Source organism: Polypterus senegalus, chromosome 1 (genome assembly GCF_016835505.1).
Source record: "Polypterus senegalus isolate Bchr_013 chromosome 1, ASM1683550v1, whole genome shotgun sequence".
Lineage (NCBI taxonomy): Eukaryota > Metazoa > Chordata > Cladistia > Polypteriformes > Polypteridae > Polypterus > Polypterus senegalus.
Window position 1 is genome coordinate 329,290,307 of NC_053154.1, and position 22,474 is coordinate 329,312,780.

The 22,474-nt window shown below is 36.9% G+C and overlaps 1 protein-coding gene across 3 annotated transcripts in view; it reads right to left on the minus strand.

The window, feature by feature from the left end:
- The window catches only part of march8 (membrane-associated ring finger (C3HC4) 8), a 197,247-nt gene that overhangs the window by 129,842 nt on the left and 44,931 nt on the right, over window positions 1-22,474 (minus strand). Inside the window, exon 1 of one of the 3 annotated variants that reach the window (XM_039737917.1) lies at window positions 13,969-14,069. The exons of the other annotated variants lie outside the window; for them this stretch is intronic. The gene's annotated coding sequence lies outside the window, so the exon portion shown is untranslated. Of the gene's footprint in view, window positions 1-13,968; window positions 14,070-22,474 lie in introns of those variants that run through there. 3 annotated transcript variants of the gene reach the window in all.

The window sequence follows — 22,474 nt, forward strand, 5'->3', positions numbered from 1 at the left end:
AAGCAGCTACAGCTTAAAAAAATAATTAAATTAAAAATCTGAATGGCTGTTTATGAAAAAGTCACAAGCATAAAAGAGCATTTAACACAAATGTTAAACTACAACTAAAGATGTTGCAACAAGGTGGTAAATGGCAAAAGCATGAATAAAATAAGACAAATGGCAAGTAAAAAATTTAAATTACATTTCTAAAAACTTTGGTCCACAAGACATATGGAATTGTCCTTTTTTCTTTTTTGGTTATCTTTCAAATAATCCAAGTTGATGCATTGCTCATCTTTATTCCAGTAACTAGACTGATTTTTTTTTTTTTTGCATATTTTTAGGACCCATGTGTAGCCTTCACCCTCCTTTTAAAACAATAATAAAAACACAGTATATGTGAACAAGATTTTACCACAAGGCACACGTGGGTTGAGGCAAACTTCTTTAAAAACCTAGGTGGAAGTAATTCAAAGGAAAGTTCAGTAAGAAATGGCTTTCACTAAATTAGCAACACAATCATAATATTCTCAAATCTACGTTTTGTACAATTTGGTTGACCCAAGTGAAAGTGTACTCAAGTTATCGTGTTTACATACACACACACACACAAGTTAACATAATTCCAAAATGGTATATTCAGATTCAGGGAGGTCTAAAATATTAAGATTCACCAAAATCAAATTTTTGGACGATTACAATACTTTCCCTACAAGAAAGTAAATTGGACTAGGTGAGGTCTAAAACATCAAAATTCACCAAAATGTCGAGGTTAAATTTTTGGACAATTACAATACTTTCCCTATACTTCATATATGAGAAAGTAAAAACTCAAAGACGTGCGTGGAATGTAAAAACTCAAAGAGATGCTGGTTATCTTAAATGGCTGATGCAGAGCAGCCCAACTTGCATGAGACTATTTCTTATCCAAGATCAGCTCCTGCCTTGTGCCCAGTGCTGAAAGTATAGGCTCCAGCTTCCTGAGATCTTGAATTTGAATAAAAGATTCTCTTATTGTTTCTGAAGTCCTATTTACCAGTGGATTAGAAGGCACTGCAAGTAAAGGTAATAAAGAGCTTTCATACATGTTTACATTCCTTGCTAGTTGTGCTACCTATTTAAAATGGGTTGAAATCTTAATAACCAATGTAGACCTTTGCATTAATGTTTACAATGCGCCATCCATTGAAATAACAAATGTAATGCAATTTATTACTAAAAATGTTTGTGATATGTCATCTTTTGCAACAACAGAGATGTAGCAACCAGACAGACACACAGACACGCGTATCTTTTTTATTAAGGTGGATAATCAGAATGGGATGTTTTAATATGAATTTCATATACTAAATACAAGATGCATTCCATAATCTGTGCAAAACATTCAGTAATTAAGTTAAAATTTTTACTTTGCAAATATTTATCTTAGATTACCTAAAATGTATAAAGAATAAAAGTGAACAATGCTGTCAAGTACCTGATATACTAGATCACATGCTGTCCTGGGAATGCCCTACACTGTGGTTAGGTTTTAAAAAATTCAGCTTCAGATGCACAATTCCTCCACATTCGTTCACAGTATAATTCTGAAGAACTCATGGTATGACAAAATGTTATGAAGTACGTTACACTACACTCCATGTTCATTGTCTCAAACCTCTTCAGTGGTAAAACTAGGTCTTAAAATTAGAAAATAATGTAATTTTCAGTACACGGAACAGTCCAAATTTTAGAACTTGGAATTAACTTATTGATACTCTTCTAAAATAAACATACTGGATTCATGTTAATGTCTTTGATGCGTCAAAATTCATCAAGGATTTCTTTATATTAGGTCCTCACATTATAAGGCTATATACTTTATTGATTTGTGTTTTATTCTCTATAATTTAATTCCATCAATATCAATAACATTGTTTTTTTTTTTTTTAAAGATTCATTATAATGCTACATTGATTAGTATATAAAGGACTAGCATCATGAATTTTTCAGTAAGCACTGTGTCATGTATGCCCCTTTGCTGTTACATGACAGAAATCAAAAAGTAGAGAAAGAAGCTGAAGAACAATATTCAAAAGCAGTAAGATGAGAAGACGTATAATTAGTTTCAAACTATGAAAGTGAATTGCTCATGCAGAAAATATGAATGACTAAAACTAATTTGTTAAAAATTACATTTTTGGTCTCACAGCCTACAAATGATGTTCATTTATAAAGGATTTAAAGAAGGGCTGCATCAGTATGCATCTGAGAAAGTAAAAAGCTGAAAGTTAATTCTATGGGGGGGAAAAAAAACTGTATGAAGAAAGGTTATAAGCAAAACATTTTATCTGCTGTACTTCATTTCTGAAGTTTTGTAACAGATTAACAATCTGGCTGAAAGGATGCCAGGGACAAAAGGGGCTCAAGAGAGTTACGAGCCATAAAAAATTGCCTGACGAGAGTTCATATCAGATACAGGGAGTAAAAAGCCTTGTTTGTCTAACAGGTGCTGTAAAAGGAGATTCTCTTAGGCTACCACATTAAGTGAGGTATTAAGAGGTCAGGCAAGTAGCCAAGTTTATTTCTCTAAGCTGCCAGATGTATCCAGCCAAGGGTTAGTGGAAACATGTCTCCCATGCAGGAGAGCAGGCAGCCCAAAGTTGCCGAGGGGCTCTTCAATACTGGAGTGCAGTGGAATTAAGGGCCACCAGAGGGAGCAATGGTAACTAGTTTAAGTTTAACCTGTGGTTCGCATAGCACTGGTGATATGTAAAGAGTTGTGCAGAGCACAAAGATGGAGAGCAAAGGCAGAAAGAGGAAGAATATGAGAGAGAGAGAGAGAGAGAGAGGGAGAAAGAAAAGCTGTCACAGTTGACACTCAGGTAGCATACAAATCCTGATGCATTTTCAAGGCAAAAAAACTTTCATTATTAAACGCTTATCTATGGAATTGGTTTAAAAATTCAAAAATACCAGATTTGTGTTTGCTTTGGGAGCACAAGGTAAGCTGTCTGATGCAGCTGTGCATTTGAATGAGTGACTTGAAATGATGGCCACAATTATCATCTTTTAATACAGTACCACACATAAGCCTGATAAACAGATGGAGGCTTCACTTTATCTTCTGATTATATTGAACATTGCTACAGTTCTGTAACCAAATCACACAACCATCTGATAACCCAACACATTCAGTTCTGGGTCACCGGGTGTCCCACTGAATGTGGTGCCACCCTTGTACAGAAATCTTCAATAACGTTAATTAAAAAAAAAAAAAATTGAGCTGTTCTATACGTTCATTCCAAAATAAATTTATTTAGGTATTTATTAAAAAAGTGTCTACGTTGCCCCAATACTTGTGTGGCTGAGCCTGCAAAGCAAATATCTAACAAGCTTCTAATGTAAGTAAACACTTTCAGAGTTATACGGGACTGCAACAAAATGCCTAATTGGGGGACCAGAGGACAAAGAAATATCACCTTTGGTTTTATCTAAAAGTCAATGTCATACGAGACTTCTAGTCATTGGGGGTGTCAGACTTGCTGACTACAACTGCTGATCTCGTTGTCAGACTGTGTCAGTTTACACTACTGAAAATTGCTGGGTATGTCAAATTTATTAACATCTTGATACGTTTCCAGCACAGTTGTGCTTGATTCTTTATCTATTGGGCAGACCACAGTTTGTGAGGTTCAAATACTCTGTGAACAACACTGGAGCACCACAAGGAACAATTCCATCTCCTTAACTCTTCACTCAGTACACCTCTAACTAAAAACTGCAGGTCATGTGACTTGCTGATTTTCTCTGACTTTTCACTTATGGGGTGCACTGATAAAAGGAATAAGGCAGAATACAGGAGACAGAATTTTCTGTATCTTAACATCAGCAAAGATAAGGAACTGCCATACCAAAGAGCCTCTTTGTCCAACCACTATTCAAGGAGTGGATGTAGTGGTGATCCACTAAGTGCTTGAGGGTCCACATTCATGCAGGTTGGACTGATCTCGGAAAACAGTGGAACTATACAAGAAAAGGCAGAGAAGACGGGCTCAGTTATAGGACACACTGGGGGACCTTCTGGAGGTCACATTGAAGGAGAGAATTAAAACTGAGTGCAATTGTGAACAACTGCACACATCCTCTCTGTGACAAACTAACACTGAGGACTTTCAGACAATTAAATTTTCAGAAGTGTGTCCAGAAACACCACTGGGGGGTCCCCCTTATACTTACAGCAGTATACCTATATAGTGCCTCACTGTGACTGTGACAGCCAAGTCAGAACCTTTCTTTTTTTTGAATTTTCTTGCTTTATAGTCATTCCTCTGTGTGTGTAATTTATTTACTTGATTATCTACCTATTTATGTATTTAAAATATTTAAAAAGCTTCAGTAAAAAGCCAGATTTCACTCGGGGACAAATAAAGTTCCATCTGTCTGTCTATCTGACAGTCAATGGCGTACTTACCAATGGAGTGCATGCTGTATGAAGGGTAAGCAGAAATGGCAAATTCATCCACAATACTCTGCTTTTTTTCCCCCCATTCTGTTGCGGTATATAAAATGATTCATTCAAAGGACAAGCTTCTCTTCTGTTTGTGAGGTTTAAGGTGTCCGCATCCCTTACTCCTCAATGGTGCATTACATGCATTGTGCTTCTGAATAAGCATTCACTGGTTTTCATCTCTCATGCACAGAGTGGCCACCCTCATGAAAAAGACATAAAAACTAACCTGGTTATGTCAGACTATGCAACTGGCCTTCAAGGGTGCGCACCACCAACTGCCTGCAACTCATTAAGATTATGTAAATAAAGGCCATGAGTGAAAATCGCTGGAAAAGTCAGTTAATGTGACATGGCCTTAATAAAAAAAATAACTATTTAACATTTCAATTACTAGGATGATTCATTAAGAAACTCTAGTATAGGGCATAAGGAGAAACTGAAGTATATATCAGATCAGATGAAGACTGACTGGGGTGCTGACAGAGACTGTCTGACACTGTGCACATCTCCCTTTAATCATCCCCAAATTGTGCTTTGATATTAAAAATGCTTATTTCTGTCAGGTCAATGACACATTAAGATATCCCCCAGATGTAGACTTGCCTCAAAAGACATTATCTACTTCCAAGTAATTACATTTCCTAAAAGACTAGATTTAAAAATGCACCACTGCACAATTTTAGTATATCGAGTTAGAGGAGAGCACACATGATAAGTCATAAAAATCTGTAAACAAGTAACTCACTGCTGATAAAGTGCAATCCTTCATTTTTCTAGTATACCAAGCTTGTAATTAAATGAAACTATATTTATAGATGACGCTTTAGTTCAAAGTATGCAATAAAACAAGCACATAAAAAGATCTGCAGCAGGAAACTCTCAAATGGAATGTGCAACAGCCAAATCAATCCAGCTTTTCTGCAATGCAAGGCATTTTTTTTATCTGATAACAAGACAGCCTCAAGTGTTTTGCGGTTGGGGATCATAATTAAATCAAGTTTATATGGGGGTTGCACATTGGTTACTACTACTCCCTTACAGCTTTAGAGATCTGGGTGAACATCTCATACCCAGTCACGGTCCACAAGGAGTTGGCACGATTTCACTCTGTGAATATGTGTGTGTTTTTTTTTTTGGTGATTTTTCATTTTCCTTCTGACATCTCAAACACTTGCATATTACAATTACTGGCAACTCTATTCTGGCCTGGTTGTGTACAAGAATTGTCATATGAGCATGAATATTCTTATTCATGGCCATTCTAGCCAGGTACCTGATTCTACCATGATAAAGCTCAGGCTCCTTTTGTTCAAGTCTGAAAGGAATGAAAGGACACTTCTGAAATGAGAGATTCATAGGTCACAGAATATAGTACTACATGAAATGAACACTCATTTTTAAAACTGAGCCGCAATGCAGAAAAAGGTCAAAATAAAAAACGGTGAATAATGCTAAAGAAACGATTAGGTAACAGAATTAGAGAATTAAAAGCTTAACATGACCTTTCAAAAATCAAGTTCCACAAGCCCAGACTAACATTTTCATAGGCAGAAAATGGGGGACTTGCCAATATGCAGTATAAGAACTGCACACAGAAACAAAGCACACCTTCTCCTCCTTAGTACCAGTATATTTCTCTTCCTTAATACTTCTATATATGAAAAAGAAGGAGTGACAAACTGAGGGCAGCATAAGATTTGCACCTCCTAACCCCAACATCTGCTAGAGCTGTGACGGTCAGGTTTGGATTTGAGCTCCACCAAGCAAATACCTGAGACTGTGACTTGCACATAGCCAAGAATGGGGAGGACGTTTGTTATCATTATAAACAAAACAATTACACTCCACCCAAAAAGAAAGTAATTGATTTTTTTAACCTGCTGGAAGTTTGAACTATACATATAGAAGCCCAATCAGAATACCGTACATGTGACTGCAATAAGTGGAGGATCACGCATGGAGTCAGTCTTAAGTGATTAATACTGTGACTATTTACTTCATAGTCCAATGTTCTTAATAACTAAGTCACATCAGCTCTTAGATAAGTTATAAACTAAACCTTGGTATTTGTAAAACTTAATACAAATAAAAGTTTATTCTAAACATTAGAAAAAAGAAATCAAAATTTCCATTTGAAAGCTCTGGCTGTTTTCTCTTTGTTTCTTATCTGTATGTTCAAAATACCTGTGTACACACCTTTCTTTATCAGCACACCAGAAATACCCAAGCATTTAATAAATTAATCCAACCTAATTTTATCTTCATATGAAATCAAAGTCTATACTGACAGCACAGGGCACAAAAGTTAACCCAATCCAGGATGAAGTGCCAGTTTAAAATATAATGCGCAGGAAATTTAGAGTAAAAGCAAGACAAACCCCTCTAATACAAAGACAACTTAAAAAATAGCCCTGCATTCACAGTTATGCAATGGACCTATACAAAAGATTACAGTATATGTATAAACACTACACTGATTTAAAAAAAAAACAAAAACTGAACTGACATGAATCTTAAAACATAAGTGGATAAATTATATAAGACAGTTTTTTGATAGTCTTACTCATAAACACAAGGCAAAAGGCCTAACTACCCAAAATTCTCAACATTCTGGGACAGACACTAAAAAGTATTTAGTACTACTGGTTCATGGATTCGATGTTTTTAATCACATATGAGGTTTTGCTTGTGAGTTTGTTCAATCTCTGTGTGTCCATACAAAGGTGGAGCCTTCCAAAGAATACTCTGGGTTTTCTCTCACAATCCCAAAGATCTGCACATTAGGTTCCTAAATATGTCCTGTATAGGTGTGGGCCCAGCTATTGACTGTCCAAAAATGTGGCCATTACAGGATTGCACCTTCAGCCTCCAAGACTGTAACTGTGTTTGACTCTGCGTTATAACCAATCATGGGCATAAAAGTAGTTTACTCCAGCGATGGTGCCGACAGATGTTTTTGTTTCAGACCTCAAAGATAATATTAAAGGACAGATATTAGATTTCAATAATATTTAGAACTGCTATGTTTTACTACATGTTTAAATAAATCTGCACCTTTATAAGTATGCATTATGTAATTGACTCCCGATGTAATTTGCATTTTATCTCTGAACTTGTTATAGTACTGAGCCTACACCCACTGAAAAGTGCAATACAAAAATAAACTGAAACTTGATTAGATTAATGCAGAATTTCCCCATTTGACCACCCTATAAAGCTGAAGCTCTAAGTCAGGGAATTCAGAGAAAATAATTCTATTCAAATTATCCATGATGTGACATGTTACAACTTAATTAACAAAACAAAATAAAAATATATAATCTGATATTTTTGTGGTTGAAATTGCGTCTTTTTATTTCACAAAAAACATAGCCTTTCTATATTTGCTCTTTTGCTGACAAAGTAACAATTCAATGGTAAGCTCATATTTCTCACAAAAACCTGACAGGAAAGTCACAAGAATACACTGAAGTAGGAAGGTGAAATTTCTCGAGGGGGCGCTCCGAAAACTCTGAGAGTTAGTGATCGCAACAACAGACAGGCTGAGATTAGAGAGACTCAACTTTTTTTTCCTCAGTAATAACACCAGTGTCTTACTACTTTAGCACAAAAATGATTTCAATGCACTAGTCACATGGAAAAAAATGTTAGTAATTAATCATTCTGTAGCATTTTTAGAAATGAGTACATTAGAGGAAGGCCTAAGAAAAGGTTTATGGATGTGATGAGAGAGGACATGCAGGTGATGGGTGTAACAGAGCAAGATGCATAAGTCAAGAAGGTATGGAAAAAAGATAGAAAAACCAGAATACTAAAGTGGGGTAGAGACTGCAAACTCCACACAAATGGTGGCTCTTTCAGGATTTTCATCCACCTTTAATTTATGCTCATGTTAAATTAATCCCAGCGGAGAATGGTGGGCCTGAGTTAGAATCTTACTGCAATGACAAGCAAAAGTAGGATCATTTGGATTAATGTTTTGTTGTCTTACATGTTCAAACAAGGGACTCATTTTTCCACTTCATTTTAACATCTTGCTTTCTCATTAATAATTTGCTTCCTTAATTTCTTCTAAATGGCTTCCTTTTAAAAGAACAATCTAACAGCAGGTACCAATGCAAATTAATATGTGCACTAAAAAAAGAGATACCAGGTGGAAGTTGATTTTTCATGCGAAGAAATAACCTCATAAACATAACATTCTACCTGTTGAGCCTTCATCATTTATGTCCCGGGGAGTGAAATACAGAGGAGACACAGAGATGATACACCTAGAAAATAATAACTAAAAAGAAAATGTGTGGAGCACCAGAGTGAGTACAGAAGGTGGCCATCATAAACACTTAGGGAGGGGAATGAAAAAGAAAAAGGTATCTAATATGGTTAATCCAAATTATTATGCCCCTCATTCACCTCCATATTTAGGGAAGTTGCATAGTCAAGGGAGTTTGGGAGACTCTGGCATAAGAAACTGAGTAGGAATGAACTTAGCTGATTTTCTTTGATGGGCAAAGGTGAATCCTCCCAAAAGAAATCCGTGTGAATATGAAATATATAACAGGGAGATTAGGTATTCTTTTAACTTGATGACAAGGCTGCCTCAAAAGCTTGCATACTGTAATCTTTAAAGTTAGCCAATAAAAGGTATCATTTTGCTTGACTTCTCATTACATCCATAATGGCTAACACGGTACAACACCCTAGTATAATATGCTTATGTAAGTAAATGTTACATACTATACTATTGCTGCATGAGATTTAGAAATCTGTGTACCCTCTCTGAGCCTGCCCTTGTAGGAAATACAAGAATAAAACCCATGGAATGGTAGCAATGTGATTATATCTACCATGACGGTGTGGTTCGGCTCCTTGGTCCCTCTTCATTTTTGGGAGCTGCTTGAATCGGACACTGTCAATAGTCCTGACCGGAATGAGTGTGGCAGATGAGATGGGGGGTGGGGTGAACAAAAAAAAAAAAACACCAAGCAAAGGGGATGGTGATAAGTGCAAGTGCTTTTATTAAAACAAATCAAAATGTTCCAAAAAGTGCAGTGCTCCAAACTGTAGAGGTTAAAATCCATAAATAAAAAAATCTGTTACAAATGAGGTTAAAATACAGTGCAGGAAACTAATTGTAAATCCCACAAGCCCTGATGCCTTACTTTAACACTGACGCATCTCCAGCTTATCCTATTTGGACCTCGCAGCCCGGATAGACGTCGACCAGCAAGTGCAGACACCCTTCTCATTTCCCCTTGAGATTAATAAAGTATCTGTCTATCTACGTAGTCTGCGAGGAACCCTAAGCCCTGCTTTACCTGAACCGCGGGCATTCTGTACAACCATCACTGTCGTCCCAAAGGCTCCTCCTGGCGAGAGCACCTCCAGAGCATAATGGTTGATCCTGCTCCTAAAGACACTCAACAGGTGTGATGGCCACTCACTTCTTCTTGTCCTTCTTCTCCTTAACTCTGTTAACCAGCTAGTTTCCTCTCTCTTACTCCTGCATGCTTCTCCTGTCCTTTAACCTCTGCTCTAACTGTCTGTTTCTTTCTTTGTCCTCCCTTTCTTAACATGCACTACCTTCATAGGCTGGGGCGCTGTTACAGGTATGATTGCCGCCCCAGGTTGATGATAAGGCAATCAGACTGCCCCCATGTGCCACGCAAGGCAACACATGGACGGCTGACTGCCTCATACCAACCCAGAGATGGTGCGTCTTCATGGCAGATCACTCACAGAATGAGCGAGTTCATCATTTATTTATTAAAATGGGCAGTTTTTCTGACCCATGGACCCGCTATACCACATCTACCTACAATTGAGGAGCTGGTCACTGTCTGTACATACATTCACCCCCTGCTACCATTGATCTTCAACAAGTATTTGGGTGTTTTTTTCTACATTCCAAAAGACAACACTGGTGTGGTATTACAGAGCATATGTCAATGCACCTTGCAATGGCTCATGGGGCCAGTTCACAGCCAATTACTGCCTTGCATCTAATGCTGTCAAGGAGGGTTCCCCATCCCTGCACACCTGTTGTGAAGTAACATGCTATGATAGGTGGACAAATGGATGAATGGGTTTTACAGGGTTTCCTGAAACTACCGGTTTTCAATCCATCTATTTCTGAATTTGCCTTTTCTAGTAAAACTCTACAGCAAGACAAGCTTACGTCTGATGCCATTTATTAAACTATAAATAAATAAATAAAATTAAAAAAAAAAAATCACATGGCTCAAAGCCTATGATCCTGCACTTAATTCAGTCTATGATTTGTTTAATGAAAAATAAAAACAAACAATCCGACTTAAACCAAGTCAGATTCACACAGGGATGGGACAAAATCCGTGTATTGTCCCATACATAAACGATTGAACAATGGCAACAAAAAACAAACAGAATAAATTGGGCTAGTAACTAAGTAAGAATAGCTTAATTGCTCCAAATTATTCATGAGTGTGTTTTTCAACAAGTAGCTGGTTTAAAGAAAGACACTTTGAATAAAATGTAAAAAAGTAACCAAAATTTAATAAGCTCTAGAACAACAATCTGTTTATGTAAATAAATCACACAAATCTTAGGTAAACTCCTTTGAAATGTTAATTCTGAATCGTATTTACATGTACTATTTGGCCTGATTAAAAACTTCTTAAAGCAAAAATTTAGCAGCCATAACCAAAACATTTATAGCAACAGCTGAAATTCTACATATGAAAGAAACAAATTACAATTAGTTTTACTCTCTGTATTAAACCCATAATAAGTAGAAGCAAAAGAGAAATTGAGGGGAAAAAAAAAAAAAAAAGACAGCCTGGAAAATGAATCTGCTGTGACATGCTGCTGGACACACCGATTCCTCGAATACTAGACTAACATGTCCTTGACACTTATAGTCCATAATACTTTTTTCACCTACATTCTCATACAGTATATACTCTTAAAAAAATTGAGCATCAAAAGCGCTTTTACTTATGGCAAAGTGATTTTATGTAGACATCTATATTTAACGTCTTTGGATGTTGTTAAGATTTTTGTAAACCTGAAGCAAAAAAAAAATATATATATATATATATATATAATCAACCAGCACAACACGGGAACCAACTCAAGAGAGGACAAGAGTATAATGCATAGTATGGAATTTAATGGCGATTCCAAGAAGGCCTTGTGAGACTCCACCAAAACCAGTGAAGCTATTTAATTTTAAGCATTCTATTTAATCCCCACATTTACTTTAGCTGTCCTGTTATAATGAGATGGTACTAAACTTGGTTTACTATATATACACACTCACTCTTCTATCTAGGTTTTGAGAGGAAAGATTAATAAATAATTTAAAAAAAAAAAAAAACACCTATACAGATGGGCAATACTATTTCTACTTTTGATTGCTTTCTTTATAGGACTTAAATCTAATTAAGTGTGGGATTAATTTAAATTAAAATGTCAATCGACTAAAATGATTACTCACCCACTAATACTGAAACAACAAGCAGTATCAAAATGGGAGTAGAGATAATCAAACTTGACCAATAATATTATTTATAGATCTAAACAGGTAAATCTAAAGAATGCATGACACTTAAATACAGTTGCGCTCATAAAGCATTAGGAAAAACAGAAAACCATTCAATAAATATAATATAATCCTCCTGTGTTGGTCTGAAACCACAAAACAGCTGTCTAATGAAAGCATTAACATAGTCAGAAAGAAGTCATTTATCTTGCAGTAAAACACATGCATGGAAAAAACGTTAAAACAGAAATATTTCCCCTTTTTGTTAACAATCAGTTCAACTCAAACCACCATTTCATCTCTGCCATAACGAGCATGAATGATTGTACTTTTATTACATAGCAAGTTAAGCATGAATATATTTATAGTATGTACTGGACAAATAAAATTTACATCCTTTTTTCATTTTTCTAAGGAATTCAGCCTCTGTGGCATCCAAGAGTATGCACACTTTGTTAGGATGTGAACATGGTAAGGTGTTGAAAGTGTAACACAGGATGGTTGGTCCAGGTTGACTCATATAGGTTTCATAGGGGTTTTAAATTAGCAGGTGACAGACTTTCTACCCAAAAAAGCTAATCCATCTTTTTTGGCAGTTGCTCAAATTGGATAGAGATCAGCTAAGTGGGAGGCCACTGCATTAAACTGTATTCAATGTAAAATTCTTGATTAATTTCATGACTTTCCCAACCTTGTGGTATTAAGCATAACTCTGTTAAAAAAATGAAAAAAAAATCACAGAGGTGAAGACGTTCACCAGATATGTACCAATATTCAGATATATTAAAGCATTCACAGATTTATTCACTCGTTTAAGAGACCCAATATGTACCACACAACTGATTGTTGGCTCTTGTCAGGAAAGGCTCACTACTGCGTCTACATTCTCAGATGTCAGTCACATTTCTCTACTGGTTCTCATGAGCATCAGGTTCTTACAATAAACAGTTTGTATACATGTAGCCCACTGTGTCGTTAGCTGCAAATATCCATCACGAGGTGTTCTAAATTCCAATATGGTTTTCTCAGTACCACTGCTGTATACAGCCGTTTGCCTACTGACCGTAGCTCTCCCATTACTCTGCACAAACAACAACTGTTGGGGTGACGGCCCGTTTGATACTCATGATGCTGTAATGTGTGCAGATATAAACAGGGTTATTTATAGCAAACTCATGCTGGCACAAACACAGCCCACTAAAATGCAGTTTTCAAAAACACTAATTTTGAATTTTGCACATTTCCATATGTAACAAGTAGTCAGTAATTGGCTAGTTGCTTTAAAACAAAGTTCTAAATGTGTGATGTTGTCACTGACTGAACAGTTAATTTATATGACACAGATTTTTGGACATAAAGTGTAATTTGCATTGCTAGAGATGCATTGCTAGAGATCACAGAAGTACAAAAGTGAACCAAGTTAAGGTTCAGATGTCTCAGTGTTTCAATTCAACTCTATTAATCACTCAATCTTTACTTAATACAGCACATAACTATACTAAGACACTTTACAGAGCAAATACTGCTCTTTTCAAGAAAGGTGTGCCTATTTCCAACCATGGATAGGATGCACGTCAGCCATATGGCACACTAAACACGCATTCATATTTTCTTACACGCACAAAGAGCCAGTGATGTGCCTTTGGGGAAGAAGGTTTAAGAGTACCCCAAAGCAAGACCAGACAAATGGGATGAGAACAAGCCTACTCCATAAAAACACAGCCAGGATTCGAAGCAAGGGATGCAGCATTAATTTCTACTAAATCACGACCTTGTGTAAAAACTAATTGTTAAATTAAATAACCATTTTAAAATGTTAGTTTATTATATACATGACAAGGTTTACAACATCAGCTATTTCAAAGAAAAACATTAAAACAGTAAAAATGTGAATGCTTGTATATATAAGGGCAGGCAGTGATAAAAAAACAAGTCGGTACATCAATAAAAGGCAAGGTGAAGAACTACTCACCAGTACAGAAGCCGGTGCCTTCAGACTTAACATGAAGGCTGCATCACTTCTTGTGCTGTGCCTACTTAACATTCAAATCAAAGTGCTTGCTTTGTTCTTCTTTGTAAATGTACAGCAAGTTTCACCTTTTTATATAATGGAAACTCAAAAAATGTTTCAACTTGTCCTTAATTCCAAATGTAAGTACTTAACAAGATTTACTCTTGAAAACACATACTGCACCTGATAAGTCTGGCTTAAATGTCTCCAGTAGTGAGTAAAGCATTACTCAAGAGCCTATTTCAGGAAATGGTGAAACTACTATGGTGCCAACCCCTGGAACATTTGCTATTTACTCCTGTACATAAAAGTACTTCCGATACATTTCAAAGCTCTGCTTAAGATTCTGTCCCTAGGCTACTTATAGGAGATAGTACCCTGTAAGGAAATGATAATGCCAGAGAAAGAAATACTGTTAAGGAGACAAAGTTGAATAAACTTAAATAACTGTGCAATTAAAAGGCAAGTAGGAATTTCACTTAGGGGGCACTGTAAAGTCAAGAAACTTGAGTAACCCCCAAGGCTAGCTTCCAATAGCCAATAAAGGTAGGCCTGCAGCCAACTAGCTAAATATTAACTGAACACAAAATGTTCCAAATATGAGGAGGCCATACAATTCATTAGGCCAGTCTGATTGGTTAACATAAAGAAATTTATATTTAAGAGATTGTTAGGCTAAAAGGCATGAGGTGCCAGAGTGGGTAATGAAGTACACTTTATGCCACAGCACACTGCTTTAATGTTTAGGACTGATGAGAATGAAGATTTCAGAAATTGAGTTATACTTCCAAGACACCGCTAAGATGTTCTAGAAAGGGTTCTTCCTTCCCGACTTTTTGTAATGCCGTCATGTTTCTTCTAAACCAAATGCAACACAAGCAAACAGGTCAGACATCCTCTCACTACTTTAGCATCTAGCAGAGTCAATGTTTAAGAATTCTGCATAGATTGGGCTGCCCTACTGTGGTAGGCCTATTAAAATGTGCTGGAGCTTTTAACAGCCAAATAATAAATTGATGCCAGATGAGACCATCATTTCTCTAGGCCCAGGAATGCACGGAAGATTATAAACACTGAAAAGTGACATAAATGCCAACCACACAAAAGATTACTTGGTGAAGTACCCTAATTCATTGGGGTCCCCTGGTTTGTATTTGCAAGGATGACTCATTAATTTCCTTTGCTCTAAAGTGTTAACATATGACAAACCACAGACATCTTAAAAAAGCATCCAACAACATACAAATCCATTATTACTGGATCTTTTCAGCTAAAACTTGCATAACATATCCTTGGCTTGGAAGGGGAGCACTATACCCCAACTGTTTTTACATTCTAGCTATTTGAAAAAAGTCTGAAAATAAGATATTTAAAACAAGTAAGAAAAATTCAACATTAATCCTGAAGATTAAAATAAACTATTAAACCATTGTCCTCCCTAGCTTGGATGCCCGTTTTTATCCTACAAGATATATACACACACATATATCTATATACAGTATACACATAGATATACACACACACACAGAGTGAGCATAATGTATCTATATATATTATATCTATCTATATATATATATATATATATATATATATATATATATATATATATATATATATATATATATATATATATATATATATATATACACACACACACACAAGCTGTGTTACTTCACAAGACAATGGACATCAGTTACAGTGCAATCAGATAATCAGATGTATCAGAACTACTATGTAAGTACTTTTTTAAGTAGGTGTCATTAAAACAACAGCTAATATCACTGGCAGGAAGTGTGGTGTGGTGGGTAAATTATTAGTCCTAGAACTGAACCCTGAAGAAATCTGTATCAATGGCTCAAACTAGTGATTTGGAAACATATTATGCAACAAACATGAAATCATACACAGATTTCTACAATCCTGGTATTGTCACATCTTTAGTGCCATCAAATACATCAGCTTGAGTCCAACACAGCAAAATCCTCAAGATTCTCACCTTCTCTGTCCTTTACTTTTGGTTTTCACAAAGTAAACAAAACAGAAGAAAATCTTAACAGTGAGATTTTGCTTCTCTTCACTCAGAGCGTGCTTTCTCAGTGGCCGATATACTCTGCACGAAGTGCGCTCTCGCCTGGACGACCGCATGTTGGACACGTTGTGCTTTCTACGCTCTTATTACCGCAACTAACTAGATACATGTAACTTATACGACAGCATAAACTGCCTGTAGATAAGGTTAGTCTTTAATTGGTGTCAACAAATTGCAGTAGTTTTATTAAAAATAAGTGTTGGTTGTCCTAAAACCGTTCACATGTGAGCTGCCCGTGCATGGTGTCATCCCCGGAAGCCTGGGATTCCCAGGAATGACATGTGGACAGAATTTCTAGCCAAGCCAAGGAGCAGAGGGGGTCTGGTTCAGTGACCTCAGAATCTCGTCTCTGCTATTTGCGGATGACATGGTTCTGTTGGCTTTATTGGACAGTGACCTCCAGCTCTCACTGTAGAGGTTCGCAGCCGAGTGTGAAGCGGCGGGGATGAGAGTCAGCACCTCTAAATCTAAGGCTGTGGTTCTCTGCTGGAAAAGGATGGAATGCGCTCTCCATGTTGAGGTAGTAATGTGTTCCCAAGTGGAGGAGTTCCAGTATCTTGGGGTCTTTTTCATGAGTGAGGGAAGAATGGAGCAGGAGGTTGACAGACGGATCGGTGCAGCATCCACAGTAATGTGGGCTCTGCAACGGTCCGTCATGGTGAAGAGAGAGCTGAGCCAAAAGGTGATGCTGACGATTTACCAGTCGATCTACCTTTCTACCCTCACCTATGGCCAAAATGATTTTTCTCTGCATGTTGGCTGGACTTACCCTTAGAGATAGGGTGAGGAGTTCAGTTTTCCAGGAGAGACTCGGAGTAGAGTCGCTGCTCCTCATTAAGAGGAGTCAGTTGAGGTGGTTCGGGCATCTGGTCAGGATGCCCCCTGGACGCCTCCCTGTGGCGGTGTTCCGGGCATGTCCCACTGGGAGAAGGCCACGGGGCAGACCCAGGACGCTGGAGGGATTATATGTCCCGGCTGGCCCTGGAAAGCCTCGGGGTCTCCCCAGAGCAGCTGGAGGAGGTGGCCGGGGAGAGGGAGATCTGTGCTTCCCTGCGACCCGACCTCAGAGAAGCGGTGGAAAATGGATGGATGTAAAAGTATTCTTGTGTTTTAAGGCTAAGATCGTTATTTGTTTTCAACTTGTGAGGAATAAAATGAAAAATATGTATTATTATTTAAAACAGTGTTATGTAAGTACCTATAACCAATATTTTCTCCGATACCTCAGGCCCTATATCTCAAAAACTAGGCTGAACATAATAGCCATTTTTGGTGGGTGGACTATTATCATATAGATCATGTTACACAAAAAGAAAAAAGATTTTTGTATCTTGCCCCATCAAATTTATAAATTCAAAAACGGAATATTTGATATTTCTCAGCATTGTAGGGGTGAAAATCCATGAAGGGGTAACCATAAAATTATAATATATTTCTGAAAATATGAACCCAAAAGTAATTTTTAAAATGCAGGATTTTATTTTAATAACATAATTGTATAAGCAACTTCAGCATCCTCTGGATTCAACACTGGAGTGTTCCCATCAGTGACAGCCACATTTAACACAAGTGGTAATACAAGTGTGCTTTCTATTCACATACAACAATCAAGTCAATGGAAAAGACAAAAGCATTGCATAGGATGATCATGTCACACCCTGACATGTGATAGATAGATAGATACTTTATTAATCCCAGCTTTAAAAAGCGAGTGACTACTATTTCCTTGATGAGACTGTCACGTCTTTGGCACTTTACTTAAAACACTCAATTTCTTTTGTCAGTGGGGAATGTCTCCTTTTCACTTTTACTAGTTGGGTCATTTCAAACAGCTTATTCCCATTTTATTTACAGGTTAGTACTATAGCTGCGATATATATGAAATGAATGTTGAAGGGGATCTTAGAGATAAACAGAAAGCAATTTAACGCAAAATGCAACAACATATTGTAGCAACCCAGCACGTAATTTAGAAAGAAGGTGCAGCAGAACAAGGATACGGTTGCATAAAGTAGTTTATTTGACAAAGGAAACAGTAACTTATTACTGTATTAAATAACAATAATAAAAGGAGATGAACATGAAACGACTTGCACATAACTATAAACCCCTTACTGTTCTAGGGAAAGTGCCTTTTGGTTGTGGTGCGCCATCTGTAAGAATGCAAAACGCAGCACATTTTATTACTAGAAAATGTTCATAGGGTTTGTCCTGCTGTGCTGCCACAAATGAGCCACAAGTTGTAGAAATAGGAAAACAACCATATTATGACTTGTAAGCTGGACTGAATAAAATGAAATGAATTAAATAAAGAAAAAGCAGAGTGAAAGCATAAATGTTAAACCTTACAAAACAAAAAAAGATGTAACCTAGCTATAAATAAAGCATGTTAAAGCATTGTGAAAATGCAAAATGAATATCTTCTCTCAAACTCCGCTCCTAAACACATGCAATGGTAAAAAAACAAGTTAAACAATGTACACAAGGCATAACATCCAGGTGCGTTAGCTGATATGAAAATTGGGACAGTTCACATTTTTAATTTATTTCATCAAAGAGTCAGTACTTACACTTTATTTATTAAATAGCTTTGTAACAATAAGTCATATTCAAAAGTAATAGCGATAACAGAATGCAATTCCATATGTTAATAGACTAAATATGTGTTTTTTAAAAGCACTTAACAGTGGTGTTAAAAATGGAGCACAAACAGGCTTGGAGCTCAGTGGCTTTCATACACAGCAGACTGGAATTCAAGTGATGTGAAAATGGCACTGATTGTTGTGCATTACTGGCTGAGGGCCTGTAACTAACTGCTGTTCAATTATATGCGAAAGCAATTTAAAAAAAAAAAAAAAGAATTTCAGTTTATTAGTGTATGTAACAAAAGCCCTCATATTTATTAGCGGCATATATCTTCACAAATTGGTGCATCAATTGCCTAGATTTTTAACATTTGGAAGCATGACACTTGATGATTATTTTTCAAAAAGAAGCATGTAATTTGCCATTTGTAAAAACAGACTTATCGCAGACTTGGGGTACAGCAGGATGGGTAGCTGACAAAACTTGGCTACAAGCAATGACAGAGAATGCTAGGAAAATACTGAATACAACAGATATACCATTGCTAACCAATATGTTTCTCTAAAAATTATAATGCTAAGTTTTCTCAAGCGTAATTTGGCACTTAATGTCCCCCCATCCCAAGAAGGAGGTGGTTAGGCAGTCTCCTTCAGTATTTCCAAATGAAAAATGTATTTTTACATAGCTATTACTTTAGACACAGACCACAGAGGTGAATTCTGTATTCTCTTTTGAATTTCAGACACAATAACCAAACAGCCAGAGGAGGTTAAGGACTAGAACTCATAACATGTTACATTTGTTTTTATTGTTTATCCGTGCTGCAGTTCTGCTCTGATTCATATGGTGCAAATGAGACAGTTCTGTCTAGTTTTTATAACAAGTGGGAATCACTGAAAACATCTTTGCTTTCACAAGAATTTAGAAGACTTTTACTTTTTCAATCTCAAGTTTTACAGTCATAATCACCAAGGTATGCATGATAAGAAATGTCTACACACTGAGGCAAATCTATTAAATAAGTAGTTCCACCATTACAGCATAGATTTAGAAATTCATAAGGCAGCAGAAGTAGAAACAAGGAAATTTGATGCCATTAAAATTAAAGTATGATATATTTACAACAGGAAATCTATTTCAGGTATTAGCTAAAATTTCTAATGTTTTCCTAATGCTGACCTCTCTCACAGCTCCAGGGATCCAAGTTTGAAGCTTGACCCTGATTACTGCTTGTGTGAAGTTTGCAAACGTACCACTAAGGCCGCCTGAGCAGGCTTTTCTCCAACTTCTTCAGTCTTGCTCAAACATCCCAAAGACGGCGGCTTTAGCTTAAATGTGGGCTCTAAGCTAGTTTAGCGGATGTGAGTGTGCTCCACGAGGTGTTGGCACCATATCTTGACCCATGTCTTGTGTCCATTGTTGCAGGGTCTTGTTCTGGTTCCCTCACAACATTGCCATGGTTTTGTAGATTCCAGCGTAAAACTACATTTATAAAACAACACTGGCATTAGAGGGTTAAAAACAAAGTCTTTAGTACAATTGTTAAAGGCGAAACACACCATGAAGTACACAAGTCTTTCTTTTAAGATGGATGACTTTTTAGTTAACACATTAAAGCAACTAAGCTTCACAGAAAACCATTCTGTACCTCAAATAATTGTTATCAAAGCCAGTTGTCTACCAATGTCCACCTGCCTTGAAATCAGCAACTATTCAACTGTCTTTCAGCCAACAATCTATAAGGAAATGGATTTATAAATTAAACACTGGCTGATACACCTTTCTGGCACAAGAACAACACCAGAGCATTACCACGTGACTAAACCAAAAAAAAAATCCCCAGATCACGACGTGATGTTTCCTTTAGTAAATACACACCATGGATTACTAAAGGTGCATTGTGCAGAGTTTCCAACAAGGAAATACAAGTGTTAAAGGGAAGGTTTTTCTTCGGAAAGAATAATTAATGTTCTGTTATAATAATACAGAGCCCAATATAACATTTTATAATTGTCCAGTGCTTAGTAAAATTCTCATTGAGGTATTTTCCAAATGAAGACAATTGGTAGAGGCTTCCAGTATATAAAAGGGAATGTAAAGTGTGGTAAGCAAAAAAAGTAAAACAGAGAAATGCCAGTATCAGTGGGACTTGCAAGTCATTTTCATAGAAAACATGTACATGTTTTGACAAAAATAATGGCTGGCATTAAGTCTGTTTTACTTTAAATAAATAAACACACACACACATCAATTTCATATGTGAACTGCAAAATGTGTGTACCCATACTTTTATTTTATTTGAATGCAACCTTAAGAATTTTACCACAGAATATTACATTTCATGCAGATTCTCATGAGCAATAAGGCAAATTGATAAACCTAACCACCATTTATAATAAGGATATGATACTTTAGTCTGTACAGTAGATAACAACTGTAGCCTTTTGGTGTATATGGTTTGATACACTTACCTTCTCGATCCCTACTTTTGTCATGTTGCGGGATTCTAAGAGGGTTGCTTCGCCGCCTTTCACTAATGTGGAAGAGCAAGTATCACCAGAGATGGAATGATTTGAAGATTTACGAAATTTTCATTTACTAGTAATACTTGGATCTCCAGTCCTTGAAGAAAGGCGGTGCATGCTGTTCTGATGAGGCACAGAACCCCAAGTCACTGCACCGAGGTTGCTGCAATGTCCTTTATTGCCTTCGGATGTTGCTGCAGTCCTTTACCTGACAGACAAGCGACGCGCTCACATGGTCCCACTGCTTGCCATGAGAAGGACCCAAAGCCCAATTTCGCAGCCGAGGAAGGCCGCACGTATAATTCATGGGTCATGTTACATGTATCGCAGCCTAAGCTGTCAATTGAGACCAAGATCAAGGTTCAAAGCCAAGGGGTTTGTAGGTTGCAGGTATTTATTTAAAGAGCTTTTGTAAAAAGCCAAATTTCCTCTTGGGGATAAATAAAGTCTTTGCTACACATAACAGGTAGTAGCATATCGTACAGGTGCCATCAGCAATAATAACAGCAAGAGCAGGAATAACAGATTTTGCACAAAAGCTACATTAGCTCATAGTGTTTAAACTAGGCAGCGGGCAGTAGCTTGAAATGTATCCCAAAAGGAGAGTACATACAGTATCGGCCAGGCTTTCACCCCACAGTCATGGATAGTTTAACACAGTTGCTGAGCTAGCAGGCGTTTACAGGATAGTGGGCTAAAGATCCATAATGGATGAGCTACTTTTGTCCGATCACTTGGTGCTGGCACTACACTTAGCTTCAGCATGTTTGTAAATGTAAGTGGATGGTGTACGATACTGTAGCACCACACAAAAACTTACAGGGAGCTGGTAAACAGCCATATTATTGGGTGTTTAAGGTAGGTACAGTGTCTCTTTATAGTGTATTTAGACAGCTACTATTAACCGTTGAAGCCACTGTCTTTATTTTAATGCAAAAATGGATGTAGATTTTGGGGCTCAAAAACACATCCATTTTTTTTCCCCCAATTGAAATTAAATAGTTCTATCAAGAGTCTGCCTCCTGATAATTTTTCAGTTTCTTAGATAAAAACTATAAACATAATGCATAAAAATAAATACGGAATAATCATGAACAGCAATCATAGTCACTTAAGAAATAATCACTGTTTGACACAGACTTATGCCACACACTTTCATTTTTTTTTTGCTTTTCTCCTGTTGTACAGGATCACAAAGACCTAAAGCTTATTCAAGTTGCACAGAGAATAGGACAGGAACCAAGGCTTCCAATCACAGGGCACACCC